This window comes from Pinus tabuliformis, chromosome 3_1 (genome assembly GCF_031772625.1).
Source record: "Pinus tabuliformis cultivar Carrire ecotype Pingquan chromosome 3_1, CPIR1, whole genome shotgun sequence".
Lineage (NCBI taxonomy): Eukaryota > Viridiplantae > Streptophyta > Pinopsida > Pinales > Pinaceae > Pinus > Pinus tabuliformis.
In genome coordinates, this window is record NC_142301.1 from 428,534,721 (window position 1) to 428,555,785 (window position 21,065).

At 34.9% G+C, this 21,065-nt stretch overlaps 1 pseudogene; it reads right to left on the reverse strand.

Annotated features, from left to right (window-relative positions):
- Positions 1-11,310: 11,310 nt before the first annotated feature.
- Positions 11,311-13,259, reverse strand: LOC149187581 (heat shock cognate 70 kDa protein pseudogene; annotated as a pseudogene).
- Between the last annotated feature and the right edge of the window lie 7,806 nt (positions 13,260-21,065).

Sequence of the window (21,065 nt, forward strand, 5' to 3'; positions counted from 1 at the left end):
TCCAAGAGATATCTAAGGGTCTTGAATTTGGACAAGAAATCTTCAATGCAAGAAAAATTATTAGGATCCAAAGTAAGCAACTCATTCTCAAGTTGATGGGCTCTAATTTCATTTTTAATCCCAAAAACTTTAGCAAGTTTTTCTAATGCTTCATGAGGAGTTTCAATTTCTGCAATGTGGAATCTAAGATCAGGAGAAACAGACATTCCTATCAAACCACGTGCTTGATCTTGTCTATTTTCCCATTTTTCGGCCTTGTCTTCATCTTTGGGTTTCTTCTCTTGGTCTGTGGCTATTCTGAAGAGACCTTTACTTCTAAGTAAATCTCCCATGTAGGCTACCCATTGGAAGTAGTTAGTGCTGTCAAGAATGACTTGGCATGGACTTTCCATTTTTTGAAAAAAAAACTGAAGCTGAAGATGCTGAAAGTAAGTGGTCCAATGGATAGATCTCGAAAAAATAGGCGGTTTTAAAAAAAACGGCTCTGAAAAAGGCTTCCGGATGAAGAAGTTATGGCTTTTTGAAAAAAAATTGTTGACGTTGCCGGCAAAGTGCGCGAATGTGCGGGAATGAAAAAATCCGCCCCCACAAAATGGAGACTTGAACCCAAGACCTCTACTCTCTTAAAAAGTCTTTGAACCAATTGATCTATACAAAATATTTGAGAGAGAGAGAGAGAGAGAGAGAGAGGGGGGGGGGGGGGGGGCCTCGATTTGCGTGCTTGCCTTGGGAAGGCTCTTTTCCCCTACAAAACACAAAACACAAAACCCAACACGAATATGCAAAGAAAAACGAACCTTACGGCTCAAAGTTAGCTTTAGCCAAAAAACTAGAATTTTTAAAAAAAATCTCAAAGTTAGCTTTTAACCGAAAAACTAAATATTTTTCTCAATGTTTCTGATTTTCCAAGATCACACTAAGGTGCAGGGAAAAGAGCATACGCATGAGAAAAATCCTTTCTTTCTGTTTCTGATTTGCCCAGATCGCACAGAGTCGCAGGGCAAAGAGCATACGCAGAAATGAAAGGTATAGATCCGGGAAAAAAAAAGGCTAAATAAACCGAAACCGAAATAAGCAGAGAGAAAATGACAGTAAACTGCAAAAAAAAAAAAAAAACTGTATACCTCCCGATCTGAAAAATGACGCAGCTAGGGCTACCGGAAACCTTTTCGCGTGAAACGAAAGGGGTTCCTCACTGAAACAGATGCTCCGAACGCAACAGAGCAGTCCTCTCGGCCCGAAAGCAGTCAGAAACAACAGATCTAGGAAACGACAGCCGCATGCAGTTCTACCGGCTTCAGATTTGGATCACCAACGGACGCGGCCCTCAAATAGCTCTGATACCATGTAGGAATTTACAGGGTAAGTTCCTCAGAAAGAATACCAAAAGGACACCGCTCACAACCAGATCTCAAATCAATACACCAGTATTTTTGACGTGGTTAAAACCCTCAGAGTGCAAGGAGGGAAACAGTCCACGGCCTGTCCCAACGTGGGTACAGACAATTTATTAATCAAAGAATGAAAATTTACATAAGCTTCTCTCATGCACAGATTACCCGAACAATGACCCTCCATGCGCTTTAAATAGAACTCATGGACCAATCGGGTGTCAAGCCACGGATCAAGTGTCGGTAATACCGAGGTGAGAGTGAACCGTCGGATCACTACATATCGTGACCGTCGGATTGTAAGTTACAAAATGTACAACGGTAAAGAAACACACTTTACCTAACTCTAACCTAACTCTATGCTAGACCAAGTTGAACTTAACTATATCCTATGTGTCGGAATATCCTAACATAATGAACCCTCAACATGGTGCGAAAAGGTGTTTTAACTCGATGACACGGTGCCCAACACGTGGACCTCCACGGTGGACAGGTGTCATACTAACTTCAGGAGGATTCACGTAGCAGTAGGCGACGTGGCGGGGAGGGCGCAAAGGTAATGGCGTCCATCCCCTACGAACATAAAAAAATGAGAGATTTAAAAAAAAAAACAAGTACCAAAGGTCACGTGGGTAAGCATCTTTGGAGTTATTATATTGAAGTGTTTTCAAATAATACGTGAATCCCCCTTTTTGGAAAATATATTTTACTAAAGATTTATAAATGGAGTTTTTTTAAAAAGGTATTTGTTTAAAAGGTTTATAAAAGGATTGCAAAAAAAGGGGATTTATTATAATAAGTTTTTTAATGGATTTTTTATATAGGGATTTTTATAAAAAAATAACAAAGGAATTTTTTTTAAGAGAATTATTTTTTAAAAGATGGCTTCAATGAGGTTCTAGCCACAATTTCTTCCATTCATAGAGAAGGATTATGATGAGTGGGCTATTAAGATGAATATCACATTAAAAGCTCATGATGTTTGGGAATATGTCAGATGGATTTCGAGAACCTAAAGATGAAGTAGTTAAATGAGCTCTCAATAATGCAGGGAGAGAACAATGGAAGAAAGACAAAAAGAGGAATGCACAAGAATTGCATCTTATCCATCCGGGTGTGGACCAAGTAATGTTCCAGAAAATTATGATCACGTCTTCGGTAAAGACTACATGGGATACTCTGGTGAAAAGCTATAAAAGTATGGAAAAAGTCAATATTGTTAAGTTGCAGAATACTAGAAGAGATTTTGAAAGTTTGTAGATGAAGGAATCATAAGATATTGATTTTTTCATGAATCGGGTCTTGACTATCGTAAATCATATAAAAATATATGGTGACGATATTAAAGATCAAACAGTGGTTGAGAAGGTCCTCAGATATTTTTCTACCAAATTTGATGTTGTGGTAGCAGCGATAGAATAAACCAAGGATTTGGAAACTCCAATAGTTAATGAATTGATGAGATCATTTCTATCCCATGAGGCAAGGATATATAGAAATAATGATTCCACTTTAGAAACTGCGTTCAAAAGTTAGGTTTCTATTTCAAGAGACAGAGGTCGAGGCAGAGGTAGATCGAGGGGCAGAGGAAAAGGCGGACGACATGGTGCTCAAAGACATGGCAGAGAAGAGAAGGGACAAGAAAGTGGAAGCTTCAACAATAATCAAAGAGTTGAAAAATCAAAGGTGAGTTGTTATTATTACAATAAATTTGGTCACTATGTTCGTGATTACAAGAAGAAGATAATGGTTTGTAGATTTCTGTGGTGTGGTTTTTTAGAATCTAAATTCAGATATTCCACAATTTTCATCTTTAATTCGTCGACGTTTTGAGTCTAGACCAAGACTCATCATCAGGACTGATTTACAAAGAAGAGAGACAGTAGTAATAAATATGGTTATGGTTGTGTGAGATGTCAAGTATGTAAGCCGACCAACCCAATGATTTGAATTAACTTGATTTTTAATATTTAATATATTCTTATAATTTTTATGATATATTATAAAGTTCTTTTTTTATTTTATTTATTATACATGAATATAATTATTATAGTTTTTTATTAATTGCTTAAGTTAATTGCTTGAATACTATTATTCTAGGTTTGTTTGTTTGTCTGATTTTTCTTTCCCTTCACTAAGTATATATCTATTGATAAATTACCTAATTTATGTTTTTAAGTGAGGGATGTTTTTTTGTTAAATCAGTCCTGATGATGAGTCTTGGTCTAGACTCGAAACGTCAACAAATTAAACATGAAAACTATGGAATATTCGAATTTAGATTCTAAAAAAGAAGAAGATAGTTGATCAACGAAAGCAGAGAGCTAATGTAACTATAGATAACAATGACTCCATGTTCCTATCTTGCCATACCGTACATGAACCTTTTGATAATGTGTGGCTATTAGATAGTGGTTGCAGTGACCACATGATAGAAAACAAGAATTTGGTTACAAATTTGGATCAATCTGTGAAGACAAAGGTAAATTTGGGCGCTAATAAGATCGTGGATGTAAATGGAAAAGGAGTAGTCAACATTCTGCCCAAGCAAGGGGAGCCGAAAACAATTTCAGAGTTATATTATATCCCTGGTCTCAAACATAGTTTGATGAGTGTTGGTCAATTGATGCAGAAGGGATACAAAGTTATTTTTCAGGGACCAGAGTGATTTATATATGACAAGCCTCCAAGAAAGCAGATGATGGCAAAGGTGCAGATGACGAGGAAAAAAATCTTTCCTCTAATCATGAATTATAGTGATTAGGTCACTTCTTTTATAGTTTCATTTTCTAATGATTACAGGTTATGGCACTTTTGGTTTGGACACTTGTACTTCTCTAGTTTAAGATTGTTGCAGTAGAAACAAATAGGTAGAGTATTACCTACCATCAAAGAATCTTCTAGTGCTTGTGATTGTTTCATCTTGGGAAAACAACATCGTGAAAGGTTTCCAAATGATGTTACATACAGAGAAATGAAGTCACTTGAGCTGGTGCATGCAGACTTGTGTGGACCTGTGAGGAAACAGTCGATTGGTGGAAGTTGCTACTTCCTCACTTTCATTGATGATTATAGCAGAATGACTTGGGTTTACTTCCTGAAGTAGAAGCTTGAAACTTCTGTAAAGTTCATAGAATTCAAAGACTTAGTAGAGAACCAGAGTGAATGACAAATCAAGGTAATAGGATCAGATTGTGGAGGATAATATGATTTGAAGGCACTCCATGCTTACTAAAAACAACATGGAATTAGAAGGCAGTTTATAACTACATACACACCGCAACAAAATGTTGAAGCAGAGACAAAGAACAAGACAATTATAAACATGGCAATGAGCATGTTGAAAGGAAGAAACTTGTCTAATGAGTATTAGGCATAAGCAATTGCATGTGTTGTTTATGTGATAAAAATATCCCCTACAAAGAGTGATAAACAGATTAAACATAGTTACCGATCGAACGAGAAAATTACCGAGTACCCATTTTTTTGAGGTAGCAAAAAATCACCTGATTTTGAAAAGTGGTGATTCAGAATACACCTTTTGTTTGGAGCATATTTTTGGCACTTTAAATTTTCTTATGAACATTCTATTTTTAAGTGTTAGTGCTTTTCATGTTGATTTTGAAAAGTGTTGATGCAGCTTCAACCCATTTTTTCCTAGAGCATATTTTTAACACTTTAAATTTTTTTATGTATCAACTATGAACATTTTTTTTTAAATGTTAGTGATTTTCAGATTGATTTTGAAAAGTGTTGATGCAACATCAACCACATTTTTCAGAGGGCTTATTTTTGACATTTTAAATTTTTTAATGTATTCAATGTGGATAATTTTTTTTAAATGTTTGTGATTTTCACACAAATTTTGAAAATCATCATTTTTTGAGGCATATTTTTGACACTTCAAATTTTCTAATGTCTTAAGTATCCACATTTTTTTTAATGTTGATTGTTTAACAATTGTTTAAAAAATATTGAAAACAATAAATTAAGTTAAATTTAAAAAGAATTAAATTAAATTATTTTTTTTTATTCACAAAATAAAATAAAATTAAAAAATAATATATTTTAAAATTTTAAAAATTTCATATATATATATATATATATATATTAAATTTAATTAAATAAAAAAAAAAAAAAAAAAAAATTAACAAAATTTAAAAAAGCAAATGAGCCTCGACACCTGAGTCGACCCTCGGTTGGGGGGCCTAAGGGCCAATTCCCAGAATCAGCCCTTGGCTGGGCGGGGTCAAGGCATGTTTTTCTTTTAATTTTAATTAAAAAAATAAATTTTCTGAGACATTTTAATTTATTTATTTAATTAAACTTAAAAATTATATATATATATATATATATATATATATATATATATATAATTTTTAATTACAAAATTTCAATTATTTTTCTAAAAGATTTTTTAGTTTATTTTAATTGGTTAAAAAATTATTTTTAAATTTTTAAATTTTTATTTATTTATATATAAAAAATAGTTTCTATTTAATTTTTTCCTTTTTATTTATTTTTTAATTATCTAAATCACTTTAATTTATTTTTTCTTTTACTTATTGGTTTTATTTATTACATTTTAAATTTTTTTCTTTAAATTATATGTTTTTAATTTTTTATTTGTGTTTTTTTTACTTATTGGTTTTATTTATTACATTTATAAAAAAAAAAATTTTAGGTTTTTCTTGTGTTTTAGAATTTTTATCATGGTTGAATTAATTTTTTATATATTTTTAAAAATAATTTTTAATTATAAATTATAAATTATAAATTAATATTAATTGTTTTATTTTATATTTGGTTTAAAATTTATGCTTTTAGCCCCACGGGGTAGGCGAGTTGGTAATCACAATGCGGTGAAGTTCGTTAGAAAGGCGGGCTTCGTACTGAAGGTCACGAGTTCAAATCCCTCGGACTTACCCTGGAGTTGTATAGAGGGGCGGGCGCAACTCCCAGTAGTTATAGAGGTAGCAGTTAGAATCGATCCCGTGTAACGCAAGTCGCGAGGCTACCCCTGTTGTCGATTCTACCATTGTAATATATCTATATATATATATATATATATATATATATATATATATATATATATATATATATAACGATGGTAGAATCGGCAACAGGGGTGTAGATATATATATATATATATATATATATATATATATATACACACCCCTGTTGCCGATTCTACCATCGTAATATATATATATATATATATATATATGTTGTTACCATGTTATTTTTTACTTTATTTTTAATAATTTTTATTTAAATTTTAAATTTTATTTTATTTTATTGGTTTAATGTTTTTTTAATATTTTTCTTAAAATATTTTTTAGTTTTTATTTATTTATTTATAACTTTACGATTTAAATATTTTATTTTTCTAATTGTTTCTATATATATATATATATTTTGATGATGAAGAAGAATCATAGTGAGTGGTTCGAAGCATGTAAACTCTTAAAACTACTTTATGGTTTTTTTAAAGATATTTTATATTTATTTTTTATGTTGTAATATCTTGTTTTATTTATGAGTTGTTATTTCTTCAAACATTTTTTTTTCAAGATTTTAAGTTTTGCTTTGTTTTGAATTTTTCATTTATTTATTTGTTTACTTATTTAGTGTTTTATTAATTTTTTAGAGTTCGTGTCAATCATCAACTAGCAACTCAACCTCATTATGTGTGAATTTGATAGTTGGTTTTAAAGTTATCATTCTAATGGATAAGTCTGACCCACATCATATCAATTTCATAGTTGATTTCTAAGATTTCATTGCAATAGGTCGAGTTCACTTACACATGTCAATTTGATGGTTGATTTTTAAGATTTTAAAATGACTATATTTTTACCGTTTAAAAAAGAAATTACTCTTGGCATAATGACTTTTCATTCATGTGTTCATTTTTAAAGATTTTTTAGTCATATAATTTTTTCACAATGCGATGGTTGAAATATATTGAAAATTTAAGGTTTTTTATAGTCGTGATATTTGGTTTTAATTCTATGGTTGAAGAATTGTCAAAATTTTAAGGTTTTTCTAAATCGCGATAGTTTATCTTTAATGCTATGGTTGAAAATAATTATAAGTATTCTATCTTTAATGTCATCACTGAAAATTGTTGGAATTTTAAGGCCTTTGAGAGACATGATATTTTATCTTTAATAACATGCTTGGAAATTGTTGTAATTTTAAGGATTTTCGGAGTCTTGATATTTTATATTTAATGCCATTTCTAAAAAAATGTTGAAAATTTACCCCAAAAAAAGAAAAAAAGAAAAAAAACTTATTCTAACATCAACACTTTTCAATTTCAAGGTGTTTTTTGCACGAAAAAAATGGCTTTTATTGTTTTTTACTTTTAATTTTAAAAAATATTGAAAATTTACTTTAAAAAAAAAAGAACAAAAAAGTGGTGATGCAAAATAACACTTTTTGTTTTCAGACTATTTTTTAATGTTTTTTGTGGTTTTTTTGCTAGAGTTCTCGTTTTGAGGTAATAATTCTCGTTTGATCGGTAACAATGTTAGTACCAAAAGAAACATCATTAGGTATGTCTTGCAGTGTGTCTCATCTTAGAGTGTTTGGATGTGTAGCATATCCACATGTGCCTAAAGAGCTAAGAGGCAAGTTGGATGATAAAAGTGAAAAATGCATATTCACTGGCTATAGTGAGCAATCAGAAGCTTATAAATTGTATAACCTCGTCACCAAGAAGACCATAATTAACAAAGATGTTGTGTTCAAATAACAAGATTCATGGAATGAGACTATAAACAAGATAGTTGATGCAAGAGTGCCACTGATGGAAGAGGATGGTGTAGCAAAAAATGAGCAACATGGATCACAAGAGCAGACACCAAACAGAGTCACACCATCAAGGACTTCAAGATATTCAGAACAACATAGATCTTCAAGAAGATAAGTAAACCATAATTCTTCCAACAATCAATCAGGTGATGAATCAAGCAATGGTAAGAGAAAAATGAGAAGTATGAAAGATATTTATGATGATTTGGATGTTAGTTTAAGCTTTGCATTGTTTTCATTCCAACCTTCTTCATTTGAAGAAACAATCAAAGATGAAAATTGGGTCCAAGCCATGGATGAAGAAATTGAAGCTATTAAAAAAAATGATACATGGGATTTGATTGATTTTCCAAAGGATAAAAACCTCATTGGTGTGAAGTGGGAGTACAAGGCAAAGTTGAATGAAAAAGGTGAAATTGACATATTCAAAGCAAGACTTGTAGCAAAAGGGTTCTCGCAACAATCGAAAATAGATTTTGGAGAAATGTTTGCTCTCGTAGCAAGATTGGATACTGTAAAAGTAGTCTTAGCCACAAGAACTCAGAACAAGTGGAAAGTATATCAAATGGATTTGAAATCAACCTTCTTGAATGGAATTCTAGAAGAAGAGATCTATGTGCACCAACCTCCAGGATATGAAGTTGAAAGGCAAGTAGATAAAGTTTACAGGTTGACGAAAGCGCTCTATGGACTCAAGCAAGCACCTAGAGCTTGGTATAGCAGAATTGATAGGTACATGATCAAGAATAGATTTTGTAGAAGCAACATTGAGCCTACCTTGTACACAAAGGTAAATGAGCGTGGATAGATATATGTAGTCTACAAAAGACCAACATTCGCAAGCAGGAATTCTGAGATACATAGCAAGAACTAAAGATTGTGGCATATTGTATGCAAGCACAGAGAAGAAGGATTTGATTAGGTACACCGACATTTATTTTGGAGGCAGTTTGGATGATAGGAAGAACACTTTTGGTTATGTGTTCCATCTCGGTTCAGGTGTGATTTCATGGGCATCTAAGAAGGAGCCTATTGTGACACTTTCGTCAGCAGAAGAAGAATATGTAGTAGCGATATCAACAACATGTCAAGAAGTATGGTTAAGAAGAGTACTCGATGGACTCAAGCAAAAACGGAAAGGATCAACAATAACATATTGTGACAACACCTCAGCCATTGCACTATCTAAAAATAATGTATTTCACTAAAAGAGAAAGCATATTGATACTAGATATCACTTTATTAGATAACTTGTAAGCAATGGAGAAGCCCACTTGAAGCCTTGTAAGTTGAGTGATCAATTGGTTGATATATTTACTAAGTCATTAGTAAATGATGTATTTTAGTTTCACATAATAAACTTGGGTGTTCTAAGCCTAGATGAGACATAAAGCAACAAACATGTTTGAGTTGTCATGAGTCATGCCTTAGTTTAGCTTCCATTAGTAAGGGGGGTGTTAAAGATAGCTAATTACTCCCGCGTGAAGAGTTGGCTAAAATTAGAGAGTCAGTTAACTCAGTCAAGTTGAGACAAGTTGAGTTAAGTCTTATTTTGAGTAAAGTCAAATTTAGTGTGTGGTTACATGTTAAGTTATGTTATTTTGGGTGATAGTTAGAAAAAGTTTAAATACCCCTCACTAGGTTCATTGTAATCATCAAGTTTGTGTGATCAAGAGTCACAACTCATGTTATTGTGTGTGTGAATTTTGTGCCTTACCTCATCTGCCTTTCCAACAAAAATATGATAAGTAACAAGATATTTATTAAAAGAGGAAAACCAAACCCAATTTTATATATTAGTATTCTATTAACGCCAAGTTATATACAGTGATATTCATATATATTGAAACCAAGTTCAAATTCCCCAATACATTTCCATCTCTGAGTTTCCTCTTAATCATGTCGCCCTTGTATTAATGACTCCCCTTCTCCTTTATTAATAGCTTCACTATGCTAATGTTTCTCATCTACAAGTTCATTTCTTCACTAGAAAAATGCAATAGAAAACAAAGTTGTAAAAAATAACAGAAAACAATACAAACTATATAAAACAATGTAAAACACAACCATAGAAAATATATTAAAACACAATATATAATCCCATTCACTATTACTATTGTGATAAATTTACAATATGTTTTAATTATACGGAAATTCCTAAGACAATACAAACTCTACAATGTAATAAAAAAATTTGTACAATAATGTGCGTTCACTAGTGATTTTCTTAATAGGTTTCTCATGCGTTTAGATTATACGGAATCTCCAACGCAATGCAAACTCTACAATGCAATAGAAGGAAAACTACAGTGAAAACTATGTGTTGCAAAAGAAAACTATACAGTGTAAGAAAACTGTTATAGAAAGCTACATCTATTTGAACAATATAGAGAAAACTATATATATTGAATCCATATACAGAAAACTATGTATATTGAAACGATACTGAAACATATTAAAACGATATAGAGAAAATTATCTGTATTGAAAAGATATACAGAAAACTATGTATATTGAAGCCCAAATATATATTGTGACCAAACTACAAAGAAGCCTTAACCAATTGTTGATTGGAGAGATCGATACCAGATCCTTAACCAATTTTCGGTCAGAGAGATCCATGCCTTTGGTATTGATAATAACAATCAAGAACTTCTATATAAAAGGCTTTTGATCAGAATTCGAATGTTCATGATACTGCTCAAATTCAGTTAAACAAAATGGCAAGAAACGTTTTAAATGATATTAATGTGTAAGACCATTAAATATCGGAGTCGATGGAAAATAGTATTTATATTAGAAAACAAACAGTACATAAGATGTACAAAATGTCCATGGAAAATAGTATTTATATTAGAAAAGAAACCCTACAAAATGTCCAATAACTTGGTCTGGCAGTTCAAATATGTACACTTCAACATAATTTCGTCTGGCAGTCAAATATGTACACTTCAACATAATTTCGTCTTGAAGTATATTTACTTTTTCGTTTCATAATAAAAAAATCCCAACCTTTTTTCCGCTCTAGGTTAGAGATCTCAAAATCCTTATCAATAGACAGCCTCGTATAAAAAACCCACATTAGCACCACGGCACATCTTCATGATTTACGGAATTGAAAAATATTCTTGAGCTCCTTCATCTTGCCATCAAACTCATCGAGCTTGCCATGCTCGTTTTGGTCCAGCCAGTGGATGGTCTGTTCAATAACATCCTTCATCATTCGGACAGTGCTCCTCATGTTGTAAGCGTGATTCACCAACGTGTTCCTGGCGTCCTCGGACCTGTATTTCTCAGCATCATGAAACATTTTCTCAATCTCTTCCTTGTTCAATCTCCCACTGTCTTTTACGATGGTGAACTTGTTCTTCTTATGACTGGTTGTGTCTATCGCAGACACATTGAGAATACCATCGGCATCAATATCAAAGCAGACCTCGATCTGGGGAACTCCTCTGGGAACGGGGGGAATGCCAGAGAGATCAAATTTGCCCAACAAGTTGTTATCTCGGGTGCGAGCTCTCTCACCCTCGTACACATGAAACGACACACTAGGTTGGTTGTCTGAGTCAGTAGAATAGACTCGCTTCTTCTCTGTGGGAATGAGGGTGTTCCTTGGGATCAGGACGCTCATACAACCATCTGCAACTTCAATCCCTAGTGAATGAGGAGTTACATCCAGAAGAAGCGCATCTCGAATTTTCTCATCAACCTGTCTACTCAAAACAGCAGCCTGCACCGCAGCTCCGTATGCGACGGCCTCATCGGGTTTAATATTCTTGCAGAGTTCCTTGCCATTAAAGAAGTCCTGCAATAAGGACTGCACTCTGGGAATCCTAGTAGACCCACCAACAAGAATCACATCATGGATCGAGCTCTTGTCCATCTTGGCGTCCCACAGGCATTTTTCAATTGTCGCCATGCACTTCTTGAACAAATCTATGTTAACATCTTCGAAAATGGCCCGAGTTATGGGGGAATAAAAGTCGATACCATCAAAGAGGGAATCAATCTCAATGGTGGTCTGGGCAGTTGATGAAAGAGCTATCTTCGCCCTCACGCACGATTTTCTCAGTCTCGCAAGGGCTATGGCATTGCTGCTAATGTCCTTTCTATACCTTCTCTTAATGTATCGTTCAAAGTAGTCAACCAATCTATTATCAAAATCTTCGCCTCCCAAATTGTTATCGCCAGCTGTGGCTTTCACCTCAAAAAGGTGGCTTTCAATTGTCAAAATAGAAACATTAGAGGTACCTCCACCCAAGTCAAAAATGAGAACATTAATCTCACGAACACTATTAGCCTTCGTGTCCAGTCCATAGGCAACGGCAGCAGCAGTGGGCTCGTTAATAATTCCTATAACATTCAAGCCAGCAATGACACCAGCATTCTTTGTTGCCTGCCTCTGAGAATCGTTGAAACATGCAGGAACACTTATCACGACCTTCCTCACCGTGGTCCTAAGATGCGCTTCGGCAATCGCCTTCATCTTTGTTAAAACCATGGCAGAGATCTCCTCTGCTGAAAAATGCTTCTCCTCCCCTTTGTATGTCACAACGATGATGGGCCTATCACCAGCTCCTGAAATGACCTTGAAAGGCCATATCCCCACATTGCTCTGAACAGACGGATCAGAGAACTTCCTTCCCATCAACAGCTTTACACCTGCCATAAGTTAACAATCCAACTTAGCCTGAAAATATCAGAATATAACAACGGACCCCATAAAGACATTCAAATTTGACGAAAAGAAGAAAATGTAACATATAAAATCGTATAAATAGTGATTGACGATTATTGACCGAAAACTGTATTGTTGGGATTTCTGTCACGTTGGTTCTCAGCGGACTCTCCGATGAGACGCTCTTTATCAGTAAAAGCGACGACGGAGGGAGTAGTTGGATTCCCGTGTTCGTTGGCGATGATCTCCACTCTGCCATTCTGCCATACTCCAACACACGAGTACGTCGTCCCCAGATCGATACCGATCGCCGGCCCCTCGCCATTTCCGTTCATCTGCTCAATCAGCATGGCTCAGACAAGCTAGTGGCGAAGGTCGAGAGCGAGAGAGAGAAGAACTTCAACAAAAACACCATAAACGATCAAATTTTCGATACGCCCCTTGCACTTCAAATATTTCGAAAAGTAACGTTGATACTTCCTTTGAAATCTTCAAGCAAGCGAATTTAGATAGGCCCATCTTTTACCAGGCCTATTTTGAGAGCATTTAGGAGAAGCTCCCAATGTACCATCATATCATTTCATTTCACAGTCGGCCCACTCGTTCATTTAATGGCGTTGATCATTGTCCGGACAGGCGTTTGATCATCTCTCGCGTGTGCGGGTGGGTGTACGGTTGTATCTCAAATGAAATCAGATTTTCTTGGATTCGTGGCCATCTGATGAGTTATCATTAGGTTGGTCTTACTCACTTTATTCGCCGTTAATTTTCTCCAACCCAAAATAAATATTTTTCCAGCACAGAAAAATCTAAATAAATATGATATCTTCATTGTTGCTATTAGGGAAAATCATCACTAAAATATGTGTATTCCATTAATCAAGAAATTACCATCCTGATATACATCCGGGCGAGGAACCCTTTAGCCGGAGTGACTGAGATGACCATAGATGCTTTGATGATGAGTATTAAATAAGTACCGGTTGTATATATCCATTATTGAATAATTGGCTTGCTAAAATCTAATGGTCAGTGTATATAACCCCACTCCCATTAACAAATTACTTATTTTCAGCCCCATAAATTTACCATTTAATAGTTGTGTTCGTCTCAACGCTTCTTAAGTTGTGTGATAAAAATTATGGACATTATTGGATTGGACATTATTAAATATATTACCCTTTAGATTTCACTGTTTCAACCTATGTAATGTCTCTTTCACTTATCAAATATTTTAGTGGTCAATATCTATTTTGTTGGACATTATTAAATGTTATAGTCGACGGTACAAAGATAATTGGATTCGACGACTTCGATGCAGGGATAAGTTATGAATACATTAATAAACCAGTTGAATACATTAATAAACCAGGTAGCATATATCAATTTTTGGATTTATTTAAATTTTATATTTAAAGATTGACATATATTTCCGCAGTATATGTCAATTTTTGGATTTACTTAAATATAAAATTTAAAAATTGACATATATTGCCCCAATGCATCAATTTTACTTTTACTGATATTTTACCCATACACATTAATACTATTGACATATATTACCCATAAAAATGACATTTTGCCCCTGCACATTAATACTATTTACGTATATTGCCCAGTACATCAATTTTACTGACATTTTGCCCATGCACATTAATACTATTTACATATATTTCCCAGTACATCAATTTTACTGACATTTTGCCATGCACATTAATACTATTTACATATATTGCCCAGTACATCAATTTTACTGACATTTTGCCCATGCACATTAAATTTCAAAATTGCCCATGCAAATTAAATTTAAAATTTTGAAGTTACCATTTTAGATGACATGTTTACGTTTAAAATTTTGAAGTGACCATTTTTTATGACATATTTTGAAATACGCATAAGGTTATTCTGACGTATTTTTTGCAAAATATTATTAATACCGTATATGTCACCGTTCCATTAACTAAAGTTTCCTACTGGAAAGAGATGAGGTATTATAATAAGTGCATAATGGTCTTGTTAGTAAATAAACATTAATTTCAAATCTTTCTATGGTAGGATGTGGAAAATCTTCTATTACAAAACCTTGCAATTCAAACATATGCTACTACAAAACTTAATTTTGAAATTTTATTAGTTTTCTTTATAGATGTGGTTTCCACTCTAGTTTTATCTTTAGAATCACCTTATAGATGTGGTTATTCTATTCTTGCCATTATAACTTTCATAATGAGCAAAGAAATAGGCATATTTGTGTATGTATTCTAATTTACTATTTGAATTGATTTTGATTGTAATACATGGTCAATTATATGGATAATTCTACAATAATATGACTAATTTTTCAAAATTTGTTACAGAAGATTAAGAGAAATCCAAATCATCCCTTCCTGGGAAGAATTCCTATCATGATTAACTTCCCTCGATAGAGCCCTTTCATCAAAGTCACTGCTATGAACCGTAGATCCATCATGCACAAGTTGTGTACATCTCAATGCTTCTTAAGTTATGCCATCATTCCGGGGTTTGGAATTTGAAAAACAGATAACCTGTTAAATTGGAATGTTTCAACCTATGTATGTTTGTTTTACCTGTTAAATATTTTGTATTCAGTGGTTACTTTACTAGTATCATTAAATGTTATTGTTGACAGTAAGGCAATTGGATTTGAAAGATTTTAAAGACTTCTGTGTAGGATTTCGCACACACATTGCTAGTGGTAATTTGTTGGTCAAATACAGTTTAAAAATTTAAGAAACCATCACCTTCTTTATTTTAAATTGGGAAGACAGGTTGGGAAGTGTGAAAACTGTCAAATTTGAGAAGTAGTTCTATTATGAAATTCCAACCTTTCTTCCTGTCACCCAAACATAATTTCTACAACATCATCTCCATTGTAGGCTAATGCTCCACTTAAATATAACCCACCCACACACACACACACACATATATATCTAATTGTTAACTATTTGGCTTGACATAGAGCCTTACTAGTTTGATTTGTGCATAGTCTAGCTATTGAAGAATCATATTGTTAAAAATCTATGAAACGGTCAACATCCTTCCTTCAAATTGGGAAGACAGGTTGGGAAGTGTGAAAATTGTCAAATTCCCAAAAATAGTTGGTACAACATCGTCCCCATCTTATGCTAATGCTCCACTTAAATACAACAAATAAGATTTAATTTCATAATAAGATATATATATAGATCTATATATATATATATATATATATATATATATATATATATATATATATAATTGTTCACTATTTGGCTTGACATAGAGCTTTATTAGTTTGATTTGTGCATAGTCTAGTTATTAAAGAATCATATTGATTCTATCTATGCAACAAACATATAGTTTGTTCATTTCTATTGAGTAGGGCTGAAATTTGAAAATCAATTATCCCATTATATATAAGGATTTTCATAATTAACATACACATTTTTATGATATCAAAATTTAAATAATAATATAAATATTTTTAATCAAACAAATTTATCAAAATCTAATCACTCTGCACCAAATAATAAATACCTTGGAGAATCAATAAAAAGTATTGAATCTAAAATACTTTAGATATAACAATCTTTCCACACTTTATTTTCCCTTTTTGAATTAGGTTGAGCTTAAAAGACACTAGCCTCAAAGATGGATGAACTCCCCTTAAAATAGTTTAACACGTAATTCAAACTAAACCCTACACAACCCAATTTAACTATACTTCATGGATTCAACAACCTTTAACACTCTGCCACAATATTTATGAATCTACTACAAAATGATTAGACATTGCTGTTGAATTCTATCCTGGCAGCCAACGTGGTAGGAACACGTTGAACACAGAGTAAGCTAACGGGTCGACAAAACACCCTTCGGTTTTCGCACCCCTTCACCGCCTGATGAGGTCCTTCGAGCGACCAGGTGCAATCCCTCCCCAACGTTAACAACGATCAACTTTGTCTTGTTCATTAACGTTAACATGTTTGTTTCCTCGTGCCCCGTTTGGATACTTCGTTTGTGGAGCTCCCGTTTGCAAGCGAGCTCGTCGGATGACACAACGGGTCACCTAACTCACACAGCCACCACACACCCTGAATTCAGGTCTTCATCCACCTGAATTCCTTCTTGTGTAGTCAAATCAACTAATAAAAAGTGTGTGATGACTTAAGCTCTCATCCACAACCATCTGACCATATCCAATTCTTCCTTAATGATATGTACTTTTTATTTATTTATTCAATAATCATGTCAAAGCAATGTTTTACGAACAACGTTTCATGCTCACGATCATCACTGATGCAAAAGTGATACTCTTTAATCACATCACGTGACTCATTAGTGTTATCCCTAGTGTTAGTATCAGTCTTTCCAGCCTTCCTCCAGTGATCAAACATGCTCTTACAAAGTGATTTTGAAGTGTCAAGGTCAAATTTTGTCATTTCAAAGAGTTTTCAAGCAAAATTTGGTCACTAGGCATTAGGTCTAGGGTTTGCTTTAACTCCTTCTAAAGTTGTCAAAATGTCGGTCCATGTCATTATTCAGCTGATTCTATCATCATTCATAGGGTTGGCATTATCATCTCAGTGTCTAATGAGTCATTTTACACCTTGTTCATGCTTCAGTTGCGCCTAGGCAAGGTCATTTCCCTCTCCTAGGGTTTTGAAGGCAATTTCTCTTGGGCGGCCAAATCATCAGCAAAACTCATATCCTGATGTTCATACACCTTCCCCTATCCTAAAAGTACCTTATCAAACACTTCCCATCCCTTAGATCCGCCAAATTCCTCATTTTTGCACAAACCCTAGTTTCTAGCTACAACTTGGCAATTTTCTAGGTTTGGCCTGTGTTTTTCCCTTTTGGACCCTTTCCCCTAAATAAATATCTGAGATTCCACTTTCCCCTGCTTCCTAACATCCATCCCTACTTCCAAAAATTTCCCCAAGAAATTAGAAGCCCATTATCCCCTTCATTTCGCTTCATTTCGACCAAAACCCTTGTTCCACACATTGGGATAAGTTTCACTAAAATGATGTTTCTGAGCAATCAAAGATTAATTTTGCAAAACGGAGAGAGGCTTTTGTTCAAAACATGCCAAGGAAGAGAAACCTCCTTCACTTTTTACACAGGTGTCATGGTTTGAGAAACATGTCAAGAATACTGTTGCCTTAGGAGAATCAAAGGCACCTCTGAAGTGACCTTGGGAAAATCAAGTTTTCTCCTAGCTTGGTGGGCCACATGACTTGCTTGATGGGTAAAATGATAACTAGACACAAAGAGCTTTCCAATGAGCTATCCTGAGCTCAATTTGGGGTTGAGGCAGGTATTCAAAAGTTGACTGCAACAACATTCTTCCTTGAGGCAGCCTCATTTGGCACATTTTGACCAGTCTTGGGAGATTTGATTTTTGATAGGGCAAATAAACTCCAAATTAAAACATTCTAGTAGGGTTGGCAAGTAGACTCAAAGAACGTTCCAACGAGCTATCCTGCGCCCGATTCCGACACCGGGAAGGCCTCCAAAAGCCTCCTGAAAAAGCGCGACCCGTTGAGCCTCGCGCGCGACCCGTCAGCGCCCTCAATATCAAACTGCCTGCAAATTTGCCAAGGAGCCACAAATTGCCAAATTTTGCAAGGTTTGCTTAATCGAGGATGAGAATGGTGTTGATGGATTTGAATAAGGTCCCCGAAGAAGATGAGTCAAATACCTTTATTATGTTGTATAAAGATGGAAAGCCAATCAGCCAAGTTTCATGCTCTAATTCTCTAGTGAAGATACCTGTAGCCTTGCATGTTAAGGAGATGACTCCAGCGACAATGCTTCCACTATCAAAGTTGCCTCGGGTTTATTTTCATGCAGCTGGCTAGAATCGGCAACAATCATTAGAATTTGAGGCATTTCTTGGTTATCTCCTCAAAAGAGACAAAGTTGCTGTGTGCCATTTTAGATGGTATGAATTCCTTATAACACCACTATCTGGAAGTTTTGATCGTGTTGGTGTTGCTTATCGTCTCATGAAGTCGTGTAGGGATGGTGAAGTTCTAGGTGGTGCTGCATCTAATGATAACAGAATTAGAGAACCAATGGCAGCTCAAGTGGATGCTGTGATTGGGCCCCAGAATCCTTCTTTATACACCAAGATATCACAGGATGATATAAAACGTGAAGACTCTCGGTCTAAGATGGTTGTAGAGGATGCTTACTTGCAGCCACAAAATTTTCAAACATTACACACAAGGCTGGTGAAGGGCAATGCAACTCGGGGGATTTCTAATGACTATCAACAAGGTGGACCATACCCAAATGTGTCAGCTCCATATGAACACATGTTTCCATTGCATAGGGCATCTGAAGAGGTCAACAGGTGTATTTAGAGTGGTTCACCTCGAGTAGAAAACAACACTTCACCTCGAGTGGAAAGCAACACTCCACCTCTGGCTGAGAAATGCATCACATCAAAAGGAACATGGCACTAAATAGCTCAGCCACAGCACAAATCCCAAGAAATTTTGAGCATTTTGGGTAAAATTTGGTTTTTTCAGGCAATTTACAGGTTTTCTCCATTAACAGGTCTCACCCCCCGCGCGACCCTTCATCCCGGCAACTCCATTTTGCAAAAACTCAGCATTTCCAGACTTGTCATGAGAAGTTACATATGCTCATCAATGGACTTGAGATTTTATGAAGTTTTGGGCCTCCAGAAAGTCAAAAAACAAGCAAAAATTGACTTTCTGCCACATTTTTGAGTTGCAGAAAGCAGTCTTGGGAGATTGCAATTTTGGAGGGGCAAATGACCACCAAATTCAGAAATTACAGTTGGGTTGGAAAGTAGACTCATAGACCTTTCCAACAAGCCTACGCTTTCTCAATTTGGCCACCTGGAAGTGCCCCAAATGTGGTCCCAAAGGCGCACGACCCGTCAGGCAAACTTCTCCAGATTTCAGTGTACAGCTCAGAAAAACGCAGTTTGACCCTGTTTGACTTTTTGGGGTGGATTATTATCCTATTTGATGTAATTAATGTACTTTATTGACACTTTTACTCTTATGTACCTCTTCTAGAAGATTCATTCATGAAAAAGGTGAAAATTAAATGAATGAATTGGTTTCCTAGCTTATAGAGGCAAGTTGTTTTGACTGCCTAGTTTGTAGTGCTTAGTTTAGAAATGGTTGAAACAGCTCCTAGGATAGTGAGCTCGACCCATGGAGGCAGGGAAAGAGGTTAGATGATCTATATTATGTACTTTCTTGCTCATTTTCATGGTTGGACTCTTGAGGGATAAGCTATCATTGTATTATTCACTGTATCTCTGCAATTTTTGGCTAAGGAAGACCAGGGTTTTGCAGTCCTTTTTGGGATTCTTGTGGTTACATGTATTGATGGTGTGTTTCTCTATGTACTTGTAAGTGTATTATGTGAATCATTTCCTTTCTTTTCCTTCTGCACATTAAACAAACGAAGTGTTAAAGTAAGAATTCATGACTGTCATGCTCTGCTTTTAAGTTTGTTTAATTTCAATGTTTTCTACTGTTTAAGGAGAATTCAAAGTTATTGTTTGCTCTCCTTAGCTCCTCACCTGTCATTCCGGACCATCCACCTCAATCAAAAGCATCGATACTGTCTCCTACCTCGCCCCAAAGAACTCCCTGCAGAAACTGTGTCCAATCCCCGCACCCAAAATTGCCATCCCCTCAATTTACCACCAAAAACCCTAAAAACCCTAAATCAACCTTTTGATCAGTTTACTAGCCTAAAATCAGTGTTACCCTATTGGTCATCTCACCCATTGAAAATCTTTACCGAGATAGACCGGAGAGAGCCCTCTCCCGCCCCGTAGGGCTAGCTACGAGGCGAAGTGGTTTGATGTTGCCTTGAGGTTTTTCTTTCTCAGCCTGAGGTGAAATTTCAAGCGCTAGCATACTGGTAACCATACTGGGGAGAAAAAACTTGTTTGTGGGTTGATGTGTTTGTTTCATAAGTCTTAGACGGAGCCTGAAGTTACGCCAAGTAGCCTTCGAAACGCTTTTGCTTTGCATAAGCGGAAGTAGATAAACGTTGCTTCAGTCAATCTCCGTGAGCTTGTGAATACAACACTTCGATTGCATTTTACCCCAGTACTTGTATCAAGTTCAGATCTGATTGTTGATGATGGACAACGATCAGACACTTGAAAG